General features: G+C 41.6%; 1 protein-coding gene across 4 annotated transcripts in view; it reads left to right on the forward strand.

The window, feature by feature from the left end:
- CPNE4 (copine 4) overlaps positions 1 to 24,578 on the forward strand; it is a 686,364-nt gene that overhangs the window by 583,901 nt on the left and 77,885 nt on the right. The window lies entirely within an intron of this gene.

Below are 24,578 nucleotides of genomic sequence, written 5' to 3' on the forward strand. Positions count from 1 at the left end.
CCAGGAGTAAGGAAGTCAAGTTCAGACAAGAATAACAATTCCTGAAGAGAATTATTTGGGGAACTTTCCTGGGGCAGAGGCTGTCAACAGCCCTGTGCCCAGAAAGAGGAGACCATGGTGGTTCAGAATTATATTGATACATGCAGATTTGGAGGAGTGCAAAATTTTTAAAAGGTTTATCCACTGTTCAGTTCAGTTCAGTCACTCAGTTGTGTCCGACTTTTTGCAACCCCATGAACCACAGCAAACCAGGTCTTCCTGTCCATAACCAACTCCTGGAGTCTACCCAAACCCATGTCCATCGAGTTGGTGATGCCATCCAACCATCTCATCCTCTGTCATCTCCTTCTCCTACTGCCCTCAATCTTTCCCAGCATCAGGGTCTATTCAAATGACTCAGCTCTTCACAAAAGGTGGCCAAAGTATTAGAGTTTCAGTTTCAACATCAGTCCCACCAACAAATACCCAGGACTGATCTCCTTTAGGATGGACTGGTTGGATCTCCTTGCAGTCCAAGTGACTCTCAAGAGTCTTCTCCAACACCACAGTTCAAAAGCATCAATTCTTCAGTGCTCAGCTTTCTTCACAGTCCAACTCTCAGATCCATACATGACCACTGGAAAAACCATAGCCTTGACTAGACAGACGTTTGTCGGCAAAGTAATGTCTCTGCTTTTTAATATGCTGTCTAGGTTGGTCATAACTTTCCTTCCAAGGAGTAAGCGTCTTTTAATTTCATGGCTGCAGTCACCATCTGTAGTGATTTTGGAGCCCAGAAAAATAAAGTCAGCCATTGTTTCCACTGTTTCCCCATCTATTTGCCATGAAGTGATGGGACCGGATGCCTTGATTTTAGTTTTCTGAATGTTAAGCTTTAAGCCAACTTTTTCACTCTCCTCTTTCACTTTCATCAAGAGGCTCTTTAGTTCTTCTTCACTTTGTGCCATAAGGGTGGTGTAATCTGCATATCTGAGGTTATTGATATTTCTCCCGGCAATCTTGATTCCAGCTTGTGCTTATTCTAGCCCAGTGTTTCTCATGATGTACTCTACATATAAGTTAAATAAGCAAGGTGACAATATAAAGCCTTGACATACTCCTTTTCCTATTTGGAACCAGTCTGTTGTGTCATGTCCAGTTCTAACTGTTGCTTCCTGACCTGCATACAGGTTTCTCAAGAGGCAGGTCAGGTGGTCTGGTATTCCCATCTCTTTCAAAATTTTCCACAGTTTATTGTGATCCACACAGTCAAAGGCTTTGGCATAGTCAATAAAGCAGAAATAGATATTTTTCTGGAACTCTCTTGTTTTTTCGATGATCCATTGGATGTTGGCAATTTGATCTCTGGTTCCTCCGCCTTTTCTAAAACCAGCTTGAACATCTGGAAGTTCACAGTTCACATACTACTGAAGCCTGGCTTGGAGAATTTTGAGCATTACTTTCCTAGCATGTGAAATGAGTGCAATTGTGCTGTAGTTTGAGCATTCTTTGGCATTGCCTTTCTTTATCCACTGTAGTCATTACAATGTTTTAGAACCTGAACAGAAGTCATTTACCCAATGATGGACTTCATTCCAGCATGCCCCACTTATCTTATTGCATAAAAGTAAAAGGTTTATTTTCTTTAGTTTGAGTATATCACTAAAATGGAGTTTAGTGACAAAGAAAGCTGATATAAAAATAGAGTTATGTGTGTAGCAAAAGGGTAGAAATGGGAAACTGTAGACACTGCAGACAGAGAATTGTCACATGAACTCTCTAGTCTCCCATTTTCTGCTCCCTCCTTCACCTCATACCTACTATCTTCTGTGAACTATAGCATGTGATCTGGGTTTAAAGAGAACTTGGAGAGTACCTTCATCTCTAATAGATGACCTTAGATGTGGCTACAAAGCACCAGTCCCAAGTGGTGGTGCAGAATCAACCCCAAATTGACTGCGATGAAATTCTGTGTTCTGCGATCAGCAACTTCAGCACCAGGGACAGAGGCAAATCCCTGTGGACATATAACTCTGATATCAGTATGAGGCTTTCAGACCATCTTGACCCTCTTGCCACTGTGCAGAGGACAGTCACTTCTGACCTGCCCTATCAAGTTCCCACCTTTCCTGCCAATCATGTTCCCATTCTTTATATTACTGTCCCCTGCTATGCTTATGCATACAAAACAACATACTCCTTTTCCCATGGGCAGACTTTGCCATTTTAATTCCAGGAATTAGGCATCCATATGTCAAACAAGTTTTCCAGGATGCATCACTAGCTCACAGACTGTTCAATACTGATTGTCTACTCTGCTTTGGTGTCTCTGTCTCAGCTATTAGCTGTCAGATGACATCTGCTCGTGTATATTGAAATAGGAGATGGTCTTCAAGACTTTTACTTGAGGCACACTTTGTGACAACAATCAATGACATGGTTCATGCACAACAATCTTAAGGTCTTGTGTGGGTACTTAGATATTCTAATTCATTTACAAACTGAGCAAAATCAAGCTGCCACTCTTCTTAGTATAATATAGCATGTGAAATCCCCTTTAGAGCAGGGGGTTAACTGCATGCAGCCCCTAAGACCAAAATTGGAGTAAAAAAGTTAAGTTAAAGAACATTGCTGAGAGTGGTGAAACCAGGCAGAAGACAAAAACCAAAGTTAGTGCTGATGACTACATATAAGAAACTCTCTGATTTACAGTCATGAGGCATAGGTCTCAGCTAAAGGACCCACTGATTATAATTAGGAAAGGACACATTAGAATGAGACACCTAGACACAAATGGCCCTGTTTCTAGCAAACACTTAATTTCCTCAGAGTGAGATTTGCAGACTGAAATGGTCAATAGGAAAGACTTTCTGAAGCTGGCCATGAGCACTACAGTTTCAAAGGGATAATGGCCTAGGGGACACCTGAAGTGGCAGCATCAGAAGAAGTAAGAATAGATAGCCATAGGAAAAGTCTTGAGATGGGACACTGTTACTTGTAGTCATACAGAATAAAAGCTCTGGGACTTTCCTGGTTGTCTAGTGGTTAAAAATCCACTTGCCAATGCAGAGAACATTGATCCCCAATCCAGTCTCAGAGCAAACTAAGGCTGTGTGTCACAGCTACTGAACCCTACATGCCTTAGAGCCCATGCTCCACAGCAAGAGAAGCCACCAAAATGAGAAGCCCATGAACTGCAACTAGAGAAAGCCTGCATGCAGCAACAAAGACCCAGCACAGCCAATATAATAATAATAATAAATTTTTAAAAAAAGAATAAAAACCCCAGTTGAGGGAGGAAATTGGGGCTTTTTGCCCAATGGTGGTTCTAAGTCAGAGTCAACACCATGAACTTTGAACTTGGGGCTTAATCTGACACCCATGTTGGCTTCTCCTAAGGATCCCACTTGGCCTCAAGAGCCTTCCTGTCAACATGGAAATAATGAACAAAAGCCTGATGGTGTATTATTTTCCTATTTCTTCTGTAACAAAGTACTACAAACTTGGTGGCTTAACACAACACAAACTTATTCTTTTACAGTTCTGGAGATCTGAAATCCAAAACGAGTCTCTCTCTAGGCTAAACTAGGTGCCGTCAGAGCTGCATCTCTTATGAAGTCTCAAGGGGAGGATCTGTTTCTTTGCCTTTTTCAGCTTCTGGAGGATGCCTGTACCCCTTGGTTCATGACCTCTTTCCAGCACTCACATCACTTTGACCTCTGCTTCCATCATCACATCTTTTTCTCTGATTCTGACCTTCTTGCCTCCCTCTTATAAGGACCCTTTAGGTTACATTGGTCTTACCAGGATAATCTAGAGTGATCTTCCCATCTCAATATTTTTAACTTCACCACATCTGCAAATTCCCTATTGCCGTATAAAGTAACATATTCACAGGTTCCAGGGGTTAGGGTGTTGACATTTTGAGGAACCATTACTTTGCCTATCTTCACTGAAGATAGTGATATCTTCACTAAAGGCCAAAAACATTTGCAAATATTAATCTGACCTTCAAGTAGCTGGTAAATCTGGACCCAAGGGCTCAGGGAAAACAACCTGTTGTGCTAAAAGGAAAAGGATTTACCCTGGTACAATTTGGTCAATTTAAAACATTTTAAAACTTACATAATTTCTTGCTCCAAGAAACTCTCTCTTCAAATCATCTCATTGCAATACATCATCATCATTAGTTTCTAAATAAACCAAACAATTACAGTAACTTTTGTGTTCTGAAAACATGGACATGATAGTTGGCTGCTCTTCCAAAACCCTTTTACATTGCTTTCCACCTATGAGTATAATGAAGATCATCTCCAGATGTGCACTGCTGCTGCTGCTAAGTCGTTTCAGTCATGTCCGACTCTGTGCAACCCCATACACAGCAGTCCATCAGGCTCCACTGTCCGTGGGATTCTCCAGGCAAGAACACTGGAGTGGGTTGCCATTTCCTTCTCCAATGCATGAAAGTGAAAAGTCAAAGTGAAGTCACTTAGTCGTTCCCAACTCTTAGCAACCCCATTGACTGGAGCCTACCAGGCTCCTCTGTCCATGGAATTTTCCAGGCAAGAGTACTGGAGTGGGGTGCCATTGCCTTCTCCGCCAGATGTGTACACCTGCATGCAACTATGCTCTGGCTGAAGCTCTCTTGAGAGCTCACACTCAGGGCAATGTGGCAGGGACATTCTCTGCTTTTGTTCTGCTCAGAGAAGGATGTGGGTGAGAGGCAGGGATTTAGAGCCCACAGAACTCCAGGCAGAAAGTGTTGATGAGGTATTGGAGACTTTGCTTTCTTACAGTCACAGTCCAATCAGACAGTTCTACCTTCTTAATCTCTCTCTGGGCTTCTCTGGTAGCTCACCTAGCAAAGAATCCACCTGCAAGGCAGGAGAGCCAAGTTCTATTCCTGGGTCAGGAAGATTCCCTGGAGAAGGGATAAGCTACCCACCCCAGTATTCTTGGGTTTCCCTGGTGGCTCAGTTGGTAAAGAATCCGCCTGCAATGCAGGAGACCTAGGTTCGATCCCTGGGTTGGGAAGGTTGCCTGGAGGAGGGCATGGTAACCGACTCCAGTATTCTTGCCTGGAGAATCCCCATGGACAGAGGAGCCTGGCAGGCTACAGTCCATGAGGTTGCAAAGAGTTGGATGTGACTGAACAGCTAAGCACAGCACAGCACATTCTCTCTCTATGCCATCCCACTTCCTCTCCAACCTCATGCCACTTGTCAAGGCAATGTGATACATTGTAAGACTTCTCCCAAATAACCTGATCTTACAAAATGCCTAGGATATATATAAAACATCCCAGAAACTCCACTTAGAAATTCTGATTTTAACTCTTGCAGGGGCCTTGGAATTTGCAAGCAATTCTTATTATCTGGCAAGAATGGGCAAGACACATTTCCACCTTTAGCCAAGAAATCAGGCACATTTTTTTTTGTTTGTTTCTCAAACTGGTGAACTTGGGAAGGTTACTTAAGCTTCCCAGAACCTGTACAGTAAAGAGTTCACAGGGTATTTAGAGAATTTGATAGGATCATGTGCACATTTCACTGAACACAGAGCCCAGAGTTTAATAATTGTGAATTATCTTCTTTCCCTGCCCTTCATGCCTCTCCTCTCAATGCCTGCCTTATTGTGATTTTCATAGCTGGGAGATGCTGGCTGACTCTGCAAATGTCATAAAATGACAATGAGCAACACTTGGTTAGTTTCTTTGCCAGGAACCTCCCTACCTACCCAGTTATCAACATTATGGTATAATTACATGGGCTTTCAGAGGTTTCCCTGCCATAAAGCTTCCTCTAGTCTCCAAGGAAATGTCCACAAAGATTCCCCTTTTTTCACAGTACCCAAAGAAAGCTAATCTTCCCCTATAGCTATGTCAACCAACTTCATAGTTCCAAGAATTGTCTCCAGGAAGTGCTTGACTTTTATTCTTCAAGAGAAAGAATCATGACAGTTTTACTCCTCAGCAAGCTGAGACTAGGAATGGACCCTAGATAGGGGCACCTGTTGGCTGGAGAGTTTCTTTACCATTCCCAGAGTTTCATGGCTCCCTGCATCAGGAATGTATGTCGCATGTCACAGGCCACATGCTGCTGTGATGTATACCTTTAGCACATGCTGTAGAATCAGCTCAGTTTTTAAGTTCCCTCCTCATTTTATTTTTGGCAATTTTAGGCTTGGTATGAATAAGGGAGCAATTTTATTTCTTAGTGGCTCCAAAGAATCTTCAGAGTATATGATGACTGGTGCTCTATTTTATTCAATTTTTTTTTTTTTTTACCACTTATCTCAATTCTCTTTTTATTCTTAAAGTTATAGCAGTGGGTACAGAGTGATGATCACACTCTTATAGTAGTTTATATATCTTAATCCCCTACCCCTATATTGCCCCTCACCCTCTCCCCACTAGTAACCACTGGTTTGTTCTCTGTACCTATGAATCTGCTCCTTTTTTTGTTATATTCACTAGTTTGTTGTATTTTTTTATATTCCACATATAAGTGATATCATACAGTATTTCTCTTTCTCTGATTTACTTCATTTAGCATAATACCCTACAAATCCATGCGTGTTGTTGTAAGTGGCAAAATTTAATTCTTTTTTATAGCTGAGTAAGATTCTATCAGGGCTTCCCAGGTGGTACAGTGGTAAAGAATTTGCCCGCAATGCAGGAGACTCAGGAGATGTGGGTTCAATCCCTGGGTCAGGAAGATCACTTGGAAGAGAAAATGGCAATTCATTCCAGTATTCTTGCCTGGGAAGTCCCATGGACAGAGGAGCCTTGTGGACTACAATCTATAGGGTTGCAAAGTGTAAGACACGACTACGTATGCACATATGTATGTAGGATTCCATTGTATATATGTACCAAATCTTCTTTTCCCATTCATCCCATCTGTTGATGGACACTTGACTTGCCTCCATACCTTGGCTATTATAAATAATGCTTCTATGAACATTTTCTAATTAGTGTTTTTGTTTTTTCCCATTATATACTCAGGAGTGGAATTGCTTGGCCATTTGGTAGTTCTACTTTTAGTTTTCTGAGAAATTGTTGCCCAAATCACTGTTATCTCTTTCTCTCTGTATTTCCCACTCCTGACACTATAGCAAAGTGTCAAAGTGTGGCCTCTAGGCCAGAAGCATTACCTGAGCACTTGTTAGAAATGCAAATTTGGGCTATACCCCAGATCTGCTGAGTCAGAAATTCTGAGAATGAGGTTCAAAGATCTGCACTTTAAAAGCCCTAGGTGTCAGGATGGGGGGACACATGTATACCTGTGGCCAATTCATGTTGATGTGTGGCAAAAACCATCACAATATTGTAAAGTAATTATTTTCCAATTAAAATAAAGTTTTAGAAAAGCCTTAGGTGATTCACATGCTCTCAGTTTGAGGTTCATCACCCTGTAGCCATTTCCTGTCTATCAGCCATCTCCTGAAAGCACCTTCACAATATATCTTGTTTTTAGTAGCTTGGAATGCCACCAACGTCTCCACAGAATGCTTAGGAATCCTCCCCACCATTCCAACTGATCTCATTTTAATTTGCTTTTCTCCCACCCCATGTACATGGGCCACTATCTCATTCTCCATACCCACCTCCCCAAACTTTAAGACACAAAAAGATAAACTGGAAATCACCTGAGAGATCATCTAAGCCAAATGTGGCAGTGGTGTCTCAGTTGTGAGTTCTGAGCCACTGGTAGTAAGCTACTTAGACTGCCAATGGTATTCTGAGGTCGTGTCCAAGTTCAGTTAGTAAATCTGGCAGGTACTTATGGGTACTATTAAGGTTATAAGGGAAAGTAGCAGCAAAGTGCCCTACATAAGCTTTACCAACGTAGGCTACCCATAGCCCAGGATTTTAGGGGACGAAACTGAGGCCCAGGGAAAGGAAGTGAGTTTGTAAAGTCTCACAGCTAGTGATGGTAGAGATGCTTCTTGAAACCATGAATATACTCTTCTCACAAGACCCATGTTCTTTCCCTTTGCTATCCCTCTATTTCTCCTTTTCTTGACTCTCCATCACATTTGTAGACTTCCTGCTCATCGTTACCACAAATGAATCAAGGAAATGGGGGTGGGATGGTGAGAATCAATAGACTGAGCTCCTTTATACTGAGAAGTCTTGAAGAGAGGACAGGTGGAAACCAGTTGCTCCATAAAATGTGCTATGGGGGACTTCCCTGGTGATCCAGTGGTTAAGAATCCACCTGCCAATGCAGGGAACATGGGTTCAATTCCTGGTCCAGGAAGATTCCACATGCTGTGGGGCAACTAAGCCTATGTGCAGCAACTAGAGAAAGCCTGCACAGCAGTGGAGACCCAGTGCAGCCAAAAATCCAAAAATAAACACATAAATAAAAAAATTTTTTAAATGTGCTGTGGGTCTTCCTCATCAGTCTCTTTACTGCATGAAAGTAAACATGCCTTTCTTCCTTTTCTTTCCTTCTTTCTCTTCTCCTTCTTTACTTTCTTTCATCAATAAATTTTTGTTGGGTACATACTGAGTCCAGGCACTTTTATAAGCTCAGAATACAGCATTAATAAAACACCCAAAAAATTCTGCCCTCGTGGTCCTTGAATTCTAGTAAGGAAGATAGAAAACAAATAATTAAGCAGAATATGTGGCATGTCATATGGCCACAAGTCTTATAGAGACAAATTAAACAGGCAAGACAAATAAAAGGAGGAGAGAGAACAGTGTCACTAGGATGGTCAGAGAAGGCCTCAGAGGAGGTGACATGTTAGCACAAACCAGGAGGGAAGGGAGCAGGCCACACTCAACCTGTGAGGAAAATGTGTTAGGACGAGTGAACGCAAGCACCAAGTCCATGAGACAAGCATGTTCCAAACAGCTTTGGGGGGGATAGGAGGAACCATATATGGAGCAGAATGAGCAAGGGGAGAGGTGGTAGACGATATCACTAGGGAATTGCTGGAGGGATGCCTTGTGTAAAGTCCTGTACACCATTGTGGGAACTTGGGACTTTTTCCAGCCCTGTTAGGAAGTCCTTTCTGGGTCTTTTAAGCCCAGCCTTCCTTAATTAGTCTCCATATTTTACCTATAGTTACAACTCCCTTGCCCAACAATTCCTTTCTTCCAAGCTCTCTTTGCTCAGAAAGGTTATTTTCCTCCCCCCATTATGTGGGCAGCCACTTCACAAGCTCATCTGCAATGCTTCCTACCCTTCCACTGGCCACACTGCTTGTTCTTCAAGTTCAAACTTTACTGTCTGCCATGAAACCTTCCCCAGCCTCCCCAAGGTAAAGTCAATGGTCCCTAATCCTGGATTACACACAAGCCCTTGGATGTGAACCACTGTTTATTGCTCGCTCAGCCAGTGGTCACAGGCCAATGATGTCTCCCTCCTTGGGGACAGGGGCCTCTTCTGCTTCTCTTGCCCCAGTAATGGATATCCCATGAACATATAGGGCTTGATGGGTACTCCAAGTATTTGGGAAATGTCTTTTCTAATGTAGACATACTTGGATACCTAGGAGTTGGACCATAAAGAAGGCTGAGCTCCAAAAATTGATGCCTTTGAACTGTGGTGCTGGAGAAGACTCGAGAGTCTCTTGGACTGTCAAGAGATCAAACCAGTCAATCCTAAATGAAATCAACCTGAATACCCCTTGAAAGGATGATACTGAACTGAAGTTCCAATACTTTGGTTACTTGATGCAAAGAGCCAGCTTACTGAAAAGACCCTGATGCTGGGAGAGATTGAGGGCAGGAGGATAAGGTGGTGACAGAGGATGAGACAGTTGGGTGGCATCATCAACTCTATGGACATGAGTCTGAGAAAACTCCAGGAGATAGTGAAGGACAGGGAAGTCTGGTGTGCTACAGTCTTCCATGGTGTGATCCATGGGATCACAAAGAGTCAGACATGACTGAGTGAATGAACTACAACAATAAGAAATAGAACAGGTTCCTGGAAGTTTAGAACAAAGGAAGAAAATACATTCTGCCATGATTGCACTTTCTCCAAGAATATCCTTGAAATGCTCCAAGAAGTCTCAGATACTACAGTACATACAGGTGGAAAACCAAAGGACCAATATAGTTCTCAGAAGCACATAGGACAGTAAGAGCAGAGACATCTTGACTGCCATCCCTTGCTACATTTTTAGCATTAGCTCTGTCTTCCCAAATCATCTGTGTACTCACCTCCAAGCCCCTTATAGTTACTCAAAGTCTCCCATTATCAATCCCTTCAGAAATTCCCTATAGATCCAGGATATATTTTTTACCTTATTTTTTTCACCCAACTCCAAGTTGATGTCTCAGTTCTCTTACAGTTTTTGGTGGTAACAAAGCTGCTCATAATTGATAAAATAATGAACCCTAAGATTGTAACAATAGATTATGCTTTCTTATCAGAAGTCTCTGCCATCCAACTTCGCCCCACTTATGGTGGACACTCTGGCTCCTAAGAGATAAATATTTTAGAAGCAGAGGGATCTTTGGGGAGTGCTCATTTGAACCTATCAGACAGGTCTTTTCTGTATTTATGTAAGACCATAAGGCCAAGGGAAGCTTATTCTCCCAAATTACTGTGCAGTTAAATAGCTCAGGACTGTATGAAGCTCAACATTATTCCTTTTGGCCTGTCAGTACACACAGAAAACAAAGACAAAAGAGCCTATTTCTGATTTAAAGAGAAACATATCTGCGGAGGGGGCAGCAGCGCTCAGGATACTTAGTGATAGTGATAGTGTTGGTCTCTCAGTCACGTTTGACTCTTTGTGACCCCATGAAGTGTCTCCTAAGAAATCTATATGCAGGTCAAGAAGCAACAGTTAGAACTAGACATGGAACAATAGACTGGTTCTAAATTGGGAAAGGAATACATCAAGTCTGTATACTGTCACCCTGCTTATTTAACTTATATGCAGAGTACATCATGCGAAGTGCCAGGCTGGATGAAGCACAAGCTTGAATCAAGGTTGCCGGGAGAAATATGAACAACCTTAGATATGCAGATGACACCACCCTTATGACAGAAAATGAAGAAGAACTAAAGAGCCTCTTGATGAAAGTGAAAGAGGAGAGTGAAAAAGCTGGCTTAAAACTCAACATTCAAAAAACAAAGATCATTGCATCCAGTCCTATTACTTCATGGCAAATAGTTGGGGAAATAGTGGAAACCCACTATGAGAAACCTTATTTTGAGGGGCTCCAAAATCACTGCAGATGGTGATTGCAGCCATGAAATTAAAAGACACTTGCTTCTTGAAATAAAATCTATGACCAACCTAGACAGCATATTAAAAAGCACAGACATTACTTTGCCAACATAGGTCCATCTAATCAAAGATATGGTTTTTCCAGTAGTCATGTATGGATGTGTGAGTTGCACCATAAAGAGAGCTGAGCACTGAAGAATTGATGCTTTTGAACTGTGGTGTTGGAGAAGACTCTTGAGAGTCCCTTGGACTGCAAGGAGATCCAGCCAGTCAATCCTAAAGGAAATCAGTCCTGAATATTCATTTGAAGGATTGATGCTGAAGCTTAAACTCCAATACTTTGTCTGTTGTTCCATGTCCGGTTCTAACTGTTGCTTCTTGACCTGCATACAGATTTCTCAAGAGACACTTCATGGGCTCACAACAAGTCAGACACGACTGAGAGACCAACACCAACACTATCACTATCACTAAGTATCCTGAGCACTGCTGCCCCCTCCCCAAATATGTTTCTCTTTAAATTAGAAATAGGCTCTTTTGTCTTTGTTTTCTGTGCACACTGACAGGCCAAAAGGAATAAGTTTGAGCTTCATACAGTCCAACAAAGAAGTGACTCATTGGAAAAGACCCTGATGCTGGAAAATATTGAAGGCAGGAGGATAAGGGGATGACAGAAGGTAAGATGGTTGGATGGCCTCACCAACTCGATGAACATGAGTTTGAGCAAGCTCCGGTGATGGACAGGGAGGCCTGATGAGCTGCAGTCCATGGGGTCACAAAGAGTCAGATACAACTGAGTGATTCAACTGGACTGAAGTGTAGTCCGCCAGGCTCCTCTGTCCATGGAATTCTCAAGGCAAGAATATTGGAGTGGGTTGCCATTCCAACCCAGGAATCAAACCAGGTCTCTCCACATTGCAGGCAGAGTCTTTAACATCTGAGCCACCAGGGAAGCCTGAGACTTGGGTTTGAGTTATCCCAGTCAATGATTTCCTGTCTTTGGGATACTCACTTGATTTCAGTGAGTGTCTGCTTATCTGTAAAATGGATCCTTGGACCAAACACTTTTAAGAAAAGTTATATAGCTTAATATAACTTAATATAACTTTAGGCTGAGATGTCAGCAAGACTTCATTATTATTCTTCCTTGATCCTTCCCCTTTTGCCATACAAGTTTCCCTCATCTGGTAGAATATAGAACTATAAAGAAGCATTCCCTGCCATCTGTAGCCATCTTGACTTGCACCAAGAGCTCTCCTTCAGATTCAGAAAGGCAGGTGGTCCTTACAGAGGGCTTGTTCCCAGGATGAGTATTATCTCCTCCAAAATGCCTTCTCTGACCCCTCTTTCTGAATCAGAACCTTCTTCTGTGTTTTCACAGTATCCTGTCTGCACTTCAACTATAGCAAAAATATTTTCATTGTTGGCATAGTTTCCTGTCTCACCTTTTTCCCCCTCCTCCATTTAGCACCTCACCTCCCTAAATTACACTAAATTATAACCTCCTGGGAAAAGAGATATTCTGCCTTGTCATCTTTGTATCTTCAGCCTTCAACACAGTGTCTGGCACACAGTAGTTGCCTACAAAATGATGAATGAATGAATGAATAAACAAATGGTTTTGGTGGTGATAGGTTAATGCTGGTGTCAAAAAGAAGTCTCTGAAGAAAATGGTCACAGTGATTCAGCCAAGGCTCAGAATGGTTTTGGGAGAAATTTTTAAAGTCACCAGCATTCCAAAGGATCTTATTTATAATCCAGTGGAGACTCTGACTTAATTTGTGGAAAATTCCTATAATTGCAAAGTGTGCAAAGAACTGAAAATACAAAGAAGACACTGTCTTTAATGACAGACCTTTGCAGTAGTCCAGAGAATATGATATGGGGCTTAAGGAGAGGGTTATAATAAAGGCTAGCATTTCTATTTCAAATTTTAGTTTACAAATTGTTTCCAAATATGTTCTCTTTTGGAAAGGCATCTGGACTACACATCAGAAAATCTGGGTTTCAGGAAAGTGGCCTAGCCTTTCTCAGCTTTATCCTCTTCAATTGTAAAATAGAAATTATACCTCTGCCCATCTCAAAGGGTGGTTGAAAGGAGCAAATGAGATATGTGACAGCTATTTAAAAATTTACAAGTGTAGCTGCTGGTGTGGAAGAGTAAGTGTGGGGAGATATTATAAATGACCCCACAATTTAAGTGACTGAATAGATTGTTAAGATGAAGTTTTTACTCCCTCTGAGCTAAGAATAAGTAGAAAAAGACTTTAAAACAATACTATCATGAATAAATTTAGTGATGTTTGCCCTCAGTTTTCTTATCTTTAAATTAGAGAATCCTAAAGCAATGATCCCCAAATAACTATTGAACTACTAAAATTCTGGTGATACTTGAGACAGGCATGGTGAGTAAGCTCCCATTCAATGAATCTAAGAATACCAGAACTCCTCAGAACAGTGCTCAGACCCTGTAAATCTACATTACATGAGTGCAGAGTGAGTATCTGGAACACACTGTCCTCTGACTCATGTTAGAGCTGAGCTTGCTGGCAGCAGTCCTAACCCTCATTATCCCTAGTGGGCCTGGACCAATTGGCCAAAGCCTCACAGAGGCTGGCAGAGCTAATTATTTCTAGATGCAACTCTTCAATGCTTTGCACCTTCTTTTGTGTTGAGGGCTGATCTCCTGACTCCCATTCTTCCTTTCTCTTTTATGTACTGTCTGTGCCTTAATTCCTTGCATTTTGATGTGCCTTCAGTTCTGATGAATTCAAAGCTCTGAGGATTTTAATGTCCTCATCCATCAGGTGCAGTGATCTGCGGGGAGAAGAAAGAAATACTATCCCGATTTTGCAACTATGTGCCAAATCTGTCACTAGGGCATTTTTCCATTGGAGTATATGTCAGTTAGGCTACTTTTATTAAAAGGAATTTTGATGGCCTTTAGTTTGGGTGAGTTAGGTAACAATTCCTGAGTAAAAGGAAGAAGATATTAGGGGTTTTGCTCCAGTCTCAGGATTCTGGGAACTGCTAAACCACTAGGTCTCACAGAACTTACTAAAGAGTTCAAGACTCAATAAACCATTCAACATTCAGAGTGGCAAAAGTGACTAGGTCATCTGGTCAGCCTCCTGAGCAAAAGGGGTTCACAAATACCTATTCTCATGCTCTACCATTGTGGCAACTTGTGTAGACAGAAACCCTCAGAAGAGGTATATACAAGAAGCAGATGTTCTGAACCCCAGCCTCCAATATACTGCTGCTGCTAAGTCACTTCAGTCGTGTCCAACTGTATGCGACCTCATAGACGGCAGCCCACCAGGCCCTGCTGTCCCTGGGGTTCTCCAGGCAAGAATACTGGAGTGGGTTGCCATTTTCTTCTCCAATGCATGAAAGTGAAAAGTAAAAGTGAAGTTGCTCAGTCGTGTCCAACTCCTAGCGACCCCATGGACTGCAGCCCACCAGGCTCCTCCGTCCATGGGGTTTTCCAGGCGACAGTACTGCAGTGGGTTGCCATTGCCTTCTCCAGAGCCTCCAGTATAAATCTGACTTAAAAGGCACAAAGATTTTAAGAACTCCTTTATGCACAATTTCATGAGCCTCCAGTATAAATCTGACTTAAAAGGCACAAAGATTTTAAGAACTCCTTTATGCACAATTTCATTATTTTTATGCCATGCTACTCTATATTCTTTGGTTAAAGATCATTCAGTTAGTGAAGTTCCCAATATACTGAAATAAATTTATCAAAACTTCAGTTCAGTTCAGTTCAGTTCAGTCCCTCAGTCGTGTCTGACTCTTTGCGACCCCATGAATTGCAGCACACCAGGCCTCCCTGTCCATCACCAACTCCCGGAGTTTACCCAAACTCATGTCCATCGAGTCGGTAATGCCATCCAGCCATCTCATCCTCTGTTGTCCCCTTTTCCTCCTGCCTCCAATCCCTCCCAGCATCAGGGTCTTTTCCAATAAGTCAACTCTTCGCATGAGGTGGCCAAAGTACTGGAGTTTCAGCTTTAGCATCAGTCCTTCCAATGAACACCCAGAACTGATCTCCTTTAGGATGGACTGGTTGGATCTCCTTGCAGTCCAAGGGATTCTCAAGAGTCTTCTCCAACACCACAGTTCAAAAGCATCAATTCTTCAGCACTCAGCTTTTTTCACAGTCCAACTCTCATATACATACATGACCACTGGAAAAAACATAGTCTTAACTAGAAGGACCTTTGTTGGCAAAGTTAGTGGTATGTAACATCTTAGTATCAATCTGTCAGCATGAAGCACACATGTTAAAGGTTGTGTTTGATTTAACTGGTGGTTTGGCCATGGTGTTATTTTGGCACCCCACTCCAGTACTCTTGCCTGGAAAATCCCATGGATGGAGGAGCCTGGTAGGCTACAGTCCATGGGGTTGCTAAGAGTCGGACACAACTGAGCGACTTCACTTTCACTTTTCACTTTCATGCATTGGAGAAGGACATAGCAACCCACTCCATTGTTCTTGCCTGGTGGGCTGCCATCTATGGGGTCACACAGAGTCGGACACGACTGAAGCAACTTAGCAGTATCAGCATGACGAACTGAGTGCATTAGCTGTATTCCAGGTGACCTGGGCTTTTTTGGTGACCTGGAGACCTAGTTAAATGCTATTTAACTTTGTTGTTTTGAGTTCTCAGCATCCAATTAACAGCAGGAACTTTGGAGTTATAGCCATTTATACATTGAAAATCAATGCAGTTTTATTCCAGAAATCTTACACCATCTGAACAACTTTGAAACAACTGCCTTCAGAAAACATTATTAAAAGATCTAATCATCACAGACATCTTATGGCATTTGATTCTATGTCTTGGATAATGGTGTAAATATGAGGGAAAGATAACTGTATATTTATCTAAAACAGTGGTTTTCAAACTGTGGTCCCAGAACTAGCAGATCAGCATCACCAGAGGACTTGTTAGAAGTACAAATCCTCATGCCTTACCCCAAATATGCTGAATCAGAAAGTTTGTTGATGGGACCCAGAAATCTATGTTTTAACAATCCTTCCAAAAGATTCTTGTGTATACTAACATTTGAGAATGCTGGGCTAAGACTTTTGTCTTAGATCCAGAAGACCCCCAGGAAGACATGAGAACAATGCAATATCCTCATTATGTGGTTAGGATCAAGAGCATGTGTTGTTTCTCTACGTACTTCTGACAGGGGTCAGATTTGGGAAAAAGTCCAAACCAAAGATCAATGTCACCAATGTACGCTGTTTCTCTTTCGTATTCTCTGTCCTTCCCTTCTGCTCCAGCAAGTTATCCCCTCATTATTTCTAAGCTCCTTCAGTTTCCTACATAGAATTTCCTCCTCCTTCCTCTTTGTTAACCCAACCTCCATATTTCCTTCAAGTTCTGCTTCAAAAAAGATCTTCAGGATTCTTCCATGTTTCCTCTCAGTTGCATTCATCAAGTATTTATTAAATACACTTACTTTTTTTCCTGGCACACTTTTCAAAGAAAAGACTTTGTCCCTGTTCTCATGTGCAGTGAGAACCCACAACACAACATGCTTCTGTTGTTTTCACTCAGACCTTTCTCCACAGTTCCTAATAAATTTCCGGACGACTTCACTCTGGTTTTAGGTTACTTCCAATATGTGTTTTAGCTTCCCTACTAGAGAGCAAGCTCCTTGAGGGCAGTGACACAGTTTAAAACTCATTTTGTACATTTTGTGTTTCTTGGCAGACTATGGAGAATGTGTTAGGGGATGGTGTTGAGTTGAATGAATGAGGTAATGGTTGAAACAATAGTATATATGTGCACAGAATGGACTTAGTACCTTCATAGTGAATCTCTCTGTCTTTTGTTCATTGGCCCTTTGATTGACTCTTACCCACTTACCTAGGGTATGAAACCAATAAAATCCCAAAGATAACTCACTTGAATGAAAGTGGATTCATGTTTCTCAGATCTGGGCTGCAGAGGGGAGGGGAATCCCAAGAAGTGCCAAGCCAGACATCAGGTCAAATGCCAATTAACAGTTTAAAAAATGTATCTTAAATCTGTATCTTAATTCCACCCTGTGTTTTTGGTTGTGATGATGTTTGGGCTTTGAAGAAAAATTTTGTAGAATCCTGACTCAGGGCCAAAAAGACCAATAGTTCACCCTTAATTAGTGGAATTACAAAGAACCTACCAAATGAATGATTTGTATAAGACCAGAGAGACACAGAGGAGAATGATGGTCCATTTAGTAGTTATTATGTGTCCAAATCTTTTAAATTCCCTAGATTACATGCCAAGCTGAGTCTTCCAAGAGTACCTGCCTGCAGGTAGCTTACAAATTCTCTTTTGATTCACATGTCAATTCAGTACTTAGCTTTATAGAGCACATACTTGCTTGCCAAGGTAATTGTTTGTGAATATGAATAATAAGATATTAAAAAGTCCACATTTGCCAATTTGTTCACCTCTTCATAGATCAAAGCTCCAGAGAGCATCTTAAAAGCTAACCATTTGAGTAGAACAGGAGAAGACATTTCCTGTGGTTCTCTTAGAAACTCATGCCAGGGAAATCATCATCATCAATACTATATTGATTGGATGTTGGGGCTTGAGTCATCAGGGAGCTCTGAGATTTGGTACCTGACCTAAAATTAGGACTTGTCATGGAAAACACATGACTTTTTGAAAATGAGAGGTGGGAAGAAGATGGATGGGATGGTAATTTCAGTGAATGAAATATTTTTTGCTGGCTCATTATGATTCTTGAGTCTTGTCAAGGTGGTAAAAAAGAAAGCTACTTTCTCTAATAGAACACTCTGGATCACTAAAGTTGTCAGTAGGAGGAAGAATCCCAGAGCAAGAAAAAGCAGCTGAACTATAGGACCTACATTTCCTAGGAGTGTTTATTAATTAGTAGTCTCAAGGTAACCAGCTTCCCACTTAACTCTGACCCAATCATGGCCATACTGTTCTCCTCTGGGTGTTATGTGGTCCAGCTATGACAAAGTCAAGTTATTCAAACCACATGTTGCTAAAGGCAGATAGGAACAAAGAAAATAAACCCAGTGAGTACAAGTAAGTGAAAACGATGTGGTTTACATGATACGGCTCACTCTTCAGGGCTTCTATCCCTGCCCCGATGGGTAAGACAATGACATTCAGGTAGTTTCTTTCCTCCTAGAAACCACCCTACAAACATGCATCCTGACTCATCAGATTTGAAACTGACAATAGGAAACAGGTTTTAATCTTGTATTCCAACTATGAACAATAGACAAGGCCTGCCTGGGATGCTGGATTGAGGAAGAGTCTGAGTGAGTAAAGTATAACGACTGATTGGTGATGTCTGCAATGGGCGAGGATAAGAGGATGGACAGGGAGTAGTAGGGGAATGCTATGTCCGTGCCAGGTATTTGCCATCCTGGCCAAGACCTAAGAAAGAAATACCAAAACAGAGGTATAGAATTCTCTCTCTCTCCTCTCTAAAGACCTGTCTCTTCTTCTATTATTGGTATTTGAAATAATGCCTCCGCATTTCAGAGAAGACTCCACCTAAGCACAGGGTCCAGTTTCTATAGGCAGCCTTGTCAGATTCTTGCATATCAGCCTCAATATTCACACAGGGGGAAAAAAAAAAAAAAAAAAAAACCTCATTCTGATGGGAGAGGCATATCTTTCCATCAGACATTTTTCTCTCTGGAATGACTCTCAATAACTATCTCAGTCTTTCTTTTGGCCCCACAGGATGTGGAGTTTCTAAGTTACAAGTAACTGTCATAGGCAGAGGGCTAACCCCATGGGGTGACTAAACTTTACAAAACATTCCCTGCATGGGAGGGAAACTCTGGCACAGTCTCCTCTACTCTTGCTCATAGTGAAGTTGTTCCTGATCAGCTCAAAGAGGAGGACAAGTTAAAAAATAGCTCTAGTGAAGGGAAACACAAAATAGCTGCAGTGAGGGGAAACTTGGAGAAGAGTGGAAATTGATTGCTTTAAAGGCAAATGGCAAAAGGAAAACAGTAAAAGCAGAGATTCATGGGCAAAGGAAAAACTCATGACTTGGTGGGGACCTAAAAAGAGGAGCCATTCTAGATAAGGAGGAACTGGCAAATTCTCCATACCAGCCCCCTCCCAAAGATTAAGCTAGATGGCAAGATGATACTGAATATCAAAGTAGAACTACCAGCTTTGACTCTGGATCTGAGGATAAAGTTCCCATCAGAGGTGGCCCCACACCAGCCCAGAGCAACAGTCTAGACAGGGAAGCACTGAAATACCACAAGTCAACCTTCACATTCCACATGTAGCCTGGTAACAAGTGTTTATAAAATATGATTGATCACCATGCATTTGTTATGTCAATCCATCATGGAGTTAAATACGTGTTACCCTTGGGCACTATTATAAATAATGATATGGCAAACACAGCTAGGTTTAATGGTCCTTTGCATTCAGCTATTAAATTGATGACACAGCATCAGTATTGATGAACAGAGATTTTCTCTATCAAGGATAATTTGTATCCCTATGTCTAATGGGCTATCCCCACTCCCATTTTTGCCAAGGCATCATTCACACTGATAAAGGCAATGAATCCATCAACAAAGAAGAAATACATTTTTTAAAAATACATTTTAAAAAAAGAACCCTGATAAATGCTGCTCATGAGGAAACAGAGATTTTTGCATTGCTGACACAGAGATTACAGAAAATGTGAGCTCACCATAAAATTACCAGAACAGAAAAATAAGATGGATTCAGAAGAAAGAATTTGCACCCAAGCACAGCTTCTCCAGAATGTGCTGTCCACCTGCCAAGGACATCCTTCTTTACTACCTATTCTACAAATACACGTCCAAGTTCCTTGACCAAGTAAGTTGTGTGTTATATACTGCATATATGCCCTAATCTTGAAAGTTATTCACAATACAAATTAGCAGGATGTGGAGTAAGAAAAGGCAAAAGGAGTATTGATGCAAATTTTAAGGAAGAACTCACTCTCAGCTTCATGCAAGTGACAAGCCTGTGCTTGTGCTGCCCTAAGAACAACTGCTTCCTTAAATTTTGTGCCCTTGTTGCTTGGTTAGCCTCATGCTTGCATTTCAAAGTCTGCAAAACAGAGAAAACCGTTTAACTTTGATAACCCAAGATTATTTGAGGATTCAGCTCTTTTTCGTTGATACCTTATTAACCTCCCATAAAATAGGTCCTCTATGAAATGCACTTTTAAAAGGCTTTGCTACCATATAGATTTTGATTTCTGCTCTTTAAAATAATAAACTTGATGTGGAGAATGGAATTTAGATGGAAACTTGGGTCCATTTACCAAATACCACCAATGAAAATGCGCTATTATGAAAGCCAGAAAAAAAAAAAAATCTAGTTTCCACTACTTTTTCTGGCTTTTAAAGTAGTTATTGATGACCCTGTTACTAGGACGGCCTTCGCATCAGTGAATGGACTAATTTACACTTCCAGGTAAAGAAATTCTGTGTCATCTCCCCAGAGACAAATAAACCTATTGATCTGTCTGGTGATAGAAATGGAATGAGGAGAAAAAAAAAAAAGGTTCAATTACTTGGGAAATAAGCTTGATAAGATAGGTCAGTGGCCCTGCTTAACACTGTCAAAATCTCAGCTTTCTGCTTGTCCATCTTGCAAATGTGTTTCTGACTTCATCCAGATGAAAAAATAGGGCTTCTTCCTGAATAACTCAGAACCAAGCCCTCCTATGTCTCAGGGAAGTGTTCAACTCAAAAGTCTGTCTATAATAATTACTGCTTAGAAGAGGAAAAATTATTCTCTCTGACCAGGAGAGTTTCACCAGTAGCCACTGCTACTTAGTTCCATTGTTTGACTTTCTTATTTCATCCTGAATCTCCATACTCTTCTCCTTACACTCACGTACTAGGCAGAATTGCTCAGAGAGGCACAGATTGACCAGGAACAGCTGGTGCTATGTAGAAAGGCTAACTGACAGAGGAACCTCATCACAAGGAAGTAAATGAAACTAAAAGCAAAAGTTTTGGATTTCCCTAAGCTTGGTTTCAAAGGTGTTGGAGTAAATCTATACAAGACTTCAGTCAGAAGTTAATTCCTAGATGAGTATTCAGGAGCCACATGAAGGTCATATGTGATGTTGGCCCACAAGAGACCTGGGTGAGAGTGTCCCAAGGTGGAGCCAGAACCTGAAGAGATGAGCATGCATGGGGGCCCAAAGGATAAGTTAGGATGCCCAGAGAGGCCAAAGAAACATTATAAACACAGGGACATAGCACGGGCCAGTCTGTGGTGGTGATGAGGCAGGAGAATCCAGAACAATATTTGTGAATCTGACTGGGATGCCTGAGATATTTTATACTGTCTGTGGATAGATTGGTGGTGTTCAGTCGCTAAATCATGTCTAACTCTTTGAAACCCCCTGGACTGCAGCACATCAGTCTTCCCTGTCCTTCACCATTTCCCAAAGTTTGCTTAAACTCATGTCCATTGAGTCAGTGATGCCATCCAACCATCTCATCCTCTGTTGCCCCCTTCTCCTGCCCTCAGTCTTTTGCAGCATCAGGGTCTTTTACAGTGAGTTGGCTTTTTGCATCAGGTGGCCAAAGTATTGGAGCCTCAGCTTCAGCATCAGTCCTTCCAATGAAGATTCAGGGTTGATTTCCTTTAGGATTGACTGGTTAGATCTTCTTGCTGTCCAAGGGACTCTCAAGAGTCTTCTGCAGCACCACAGTTCAAAAGCATAAATTCTTTGGCACTCAGCCTTCTTTATGGTCCAGTTCTCACATCCATGTGTGACTACTGGAGAAACCATAGGTTTGACTATATGGACCTTTGTCAGCAAAGTGATGTCTCTGCTTTTTAATACACTATCTATGTTTGTCATAACTTTCCTTCCAAGGAGAAAGCAACTTTTTATTTCATGACTCCAGTCACTGTCCGCGGTGATTTTGGAGCCCAAGAAAATAAAATCTGCCACTGTTTCCATTTTTAGTTGAATTCAAACTCCCAGAATTGGCTTGGATGTGGCAGCCACAAAACTGTTTTCCATAAATCATTTCTTGGGATTGGTTAGGAACAGCTCCCTTCTCCATGATTTTAGGGTCTAAATTTTGTCCCCTTGTTTTAAAACCTCCAAATTTTGAACACCTATGATGATCCCAAGGGCTTCCCTCATGGCTCAGCTGGTAAAGAATTCGTCTGCAATGTGGGAGCCCTGAGTTTAATTCCTGTGCTGGGAAGATTCCCTGGAGAAAGGAAGGGCTACCCACTCCAGTATTCTGGCCTGGAGAATCCCATGGACTGTATAGTCCCTGGAGTCACAAACAGTCGGACACGACTGAGTGACTTTCACTTCACTGTGATGGTTCCAAATGCAATAATTAAACAAGAGAAGTGAGTAAATGAGCTTATGTGGGAAACACACAGTAATGAAGTTGCCTGGCTGAGCCAAGACTCCCTCCTGGCTGTCAGTGAGCCCCATGCTGCCAGCTTGTGGTTTCCAGACTGATTAAGCCATATGAATGGAGTCATCTGTTCTTTTCTGGTTTTCAAGTGCCTTTTCCTCCTCAGGGACCAATAGGAGATTGCCTCCGGGCATTAAATTAGAGCAATCAATAAACCATGAGCAGCATGGCTCATTTAGAAATAGAGACACAGGCATTTTTCTAGAAAAAACAATGATTACCTGTCTTGAGCACAGAGATTCATGGTGTTTATTAGAGGTCAGGAACGTGGGAGTCAACGTTCGACATAGCCAAATACTAAACCACCCCTTGCGCCTGCCGGTGATTGGCATCCAGCTGAATGGTACATTGAATCACTCAGACCAGCAGCTTGCATGTAATAGCAATTTCTTCTTTTTCTTCTTGCTCAACCCCAACCTCTACTTAGAGATTGAGACCCATAGCTGCCACTTCTGTAATACCTCTGTTCCCATGCCATACATTTACTGCAGGCCATCTCTGGACTTCTATCCCCACCCCTTTTATTCTTACTCCACTTAGCAGTCACAGTAATCTCTCTGCACTGCTAGTCTGATTATGTCATTCCCCTATTTAGAATAGTTTACATCTCAGACTTGCCTGCAGCTAAAGAATTCTACAGGATTCTCTGGGATTTGATAAATGCTGAGGTGGATAGACTTCATAAAAATAGTGAAATGGCATCCTGTGTCAATTGTAATGTCTCCAGAAAGTTACAGAAAACACAACAGATAATAAATATCCATTTAATGATGAATAAAAATGCAGTGTGGTATATGGAAAAGCAGGGGCTCTTTCTCAAGAGACCAGGGTTCAAATCTCAATTTTATCACTTTCTAGCTGAGTGACCTCTGGAAAATTACCTTATGTCACTGGGCTTTAGTTTTCTTCAAAATATTGTTATCAACTCTTGCCTAACAGGTTTGTTATGAGGATTAAATGAGATGTACTTAGAGGACTTGGCCAGTGAGCGCCTGGTGCTTAGAAATAACTCAAACACCAATTGTATTAAAAAAGAGATAAACTAACAGGGCAATAAGCATGTATCCAGCTGCCGTCTGTGGGGTTGCACAGAGTCAGACACAACTCTGAAGCGACTTAGCATAGAGGGTACTTTACAAGGAAATGGGGGAGGTGTAACCTCTGACCTGCAGGACCTACATTGCACAGAGGGCATTTACTCAAGGCTCATCATGCAACTACAATCTGGGCTTTTTGAACAGGGCTAAAGAATCTAACACAGAACATATTGTGGATACTATATCTGACCCTGGAGTCCTAGGATGGCTTTTCTGTCTTGAAACTCTGAGGTTCAAGTTGAGGCTATGGGTTATGTACCTAATCTGAATTCTAAATGAAAGTGGTTTTGTACCAGATCCCACTGATCCTCCAAAATATTTGGAGTGAATTTGAATTAGCATTTGTGAAGTTCTCCAAGGTCCTTAAATAAAAGATCTCATTTGCATGTTGGTGTCATTACTCATTCATTTATCTAACCAACTCTTACTGAGACCCAATGATGTACCCACTTTAATTTTACATTTTTTTTTCTATATGTGATTAATGTCTGCTTTACCACAGGACTGTGAGTTTTTTTTTTTAATTGGAGTGTAATTTTTTTTTTTTACAATATAGTGTTGGCTGCTACTGTACAATGAAGTGAATCAGCTATATGTATACATATATCCCCTCCCTCTTCACTCTTCCTCCCACTCCCTTCATCCCACTCCTCTAGATCACTACAGAGCACTGAACTGAGCTCCTTGTGTGATACAGCAGCTTCCCACTAGCTCTCTATACACTATCACACGATAGTGTATATAGGTCAATGTTACTCTCTCAATTTGTCCCACCCTCTCCATCCAGCCCTGTGTTCACTCGTCTGTTCTCTATATCTGTGTCTCTATTCCTGTCCTGAAAA

This window comes from Bos indicus, chromosome 1 (genome assembly GCF_029378745.1).
Source record: "Bos indicus isolate NIAB-ARS_2022 breed Sahiwal x Tharparkar chromosome 1, NIAB-ARS_B.indTharparkar_mat_pri_1.0, whole genome shotgun sequence".
Classification (NCBI taxonomy): Eukaryota; Metazoa; Chordata; class Mammalia; order Artiodactyla; family Bovidae; genus Bos; species Bos indicus.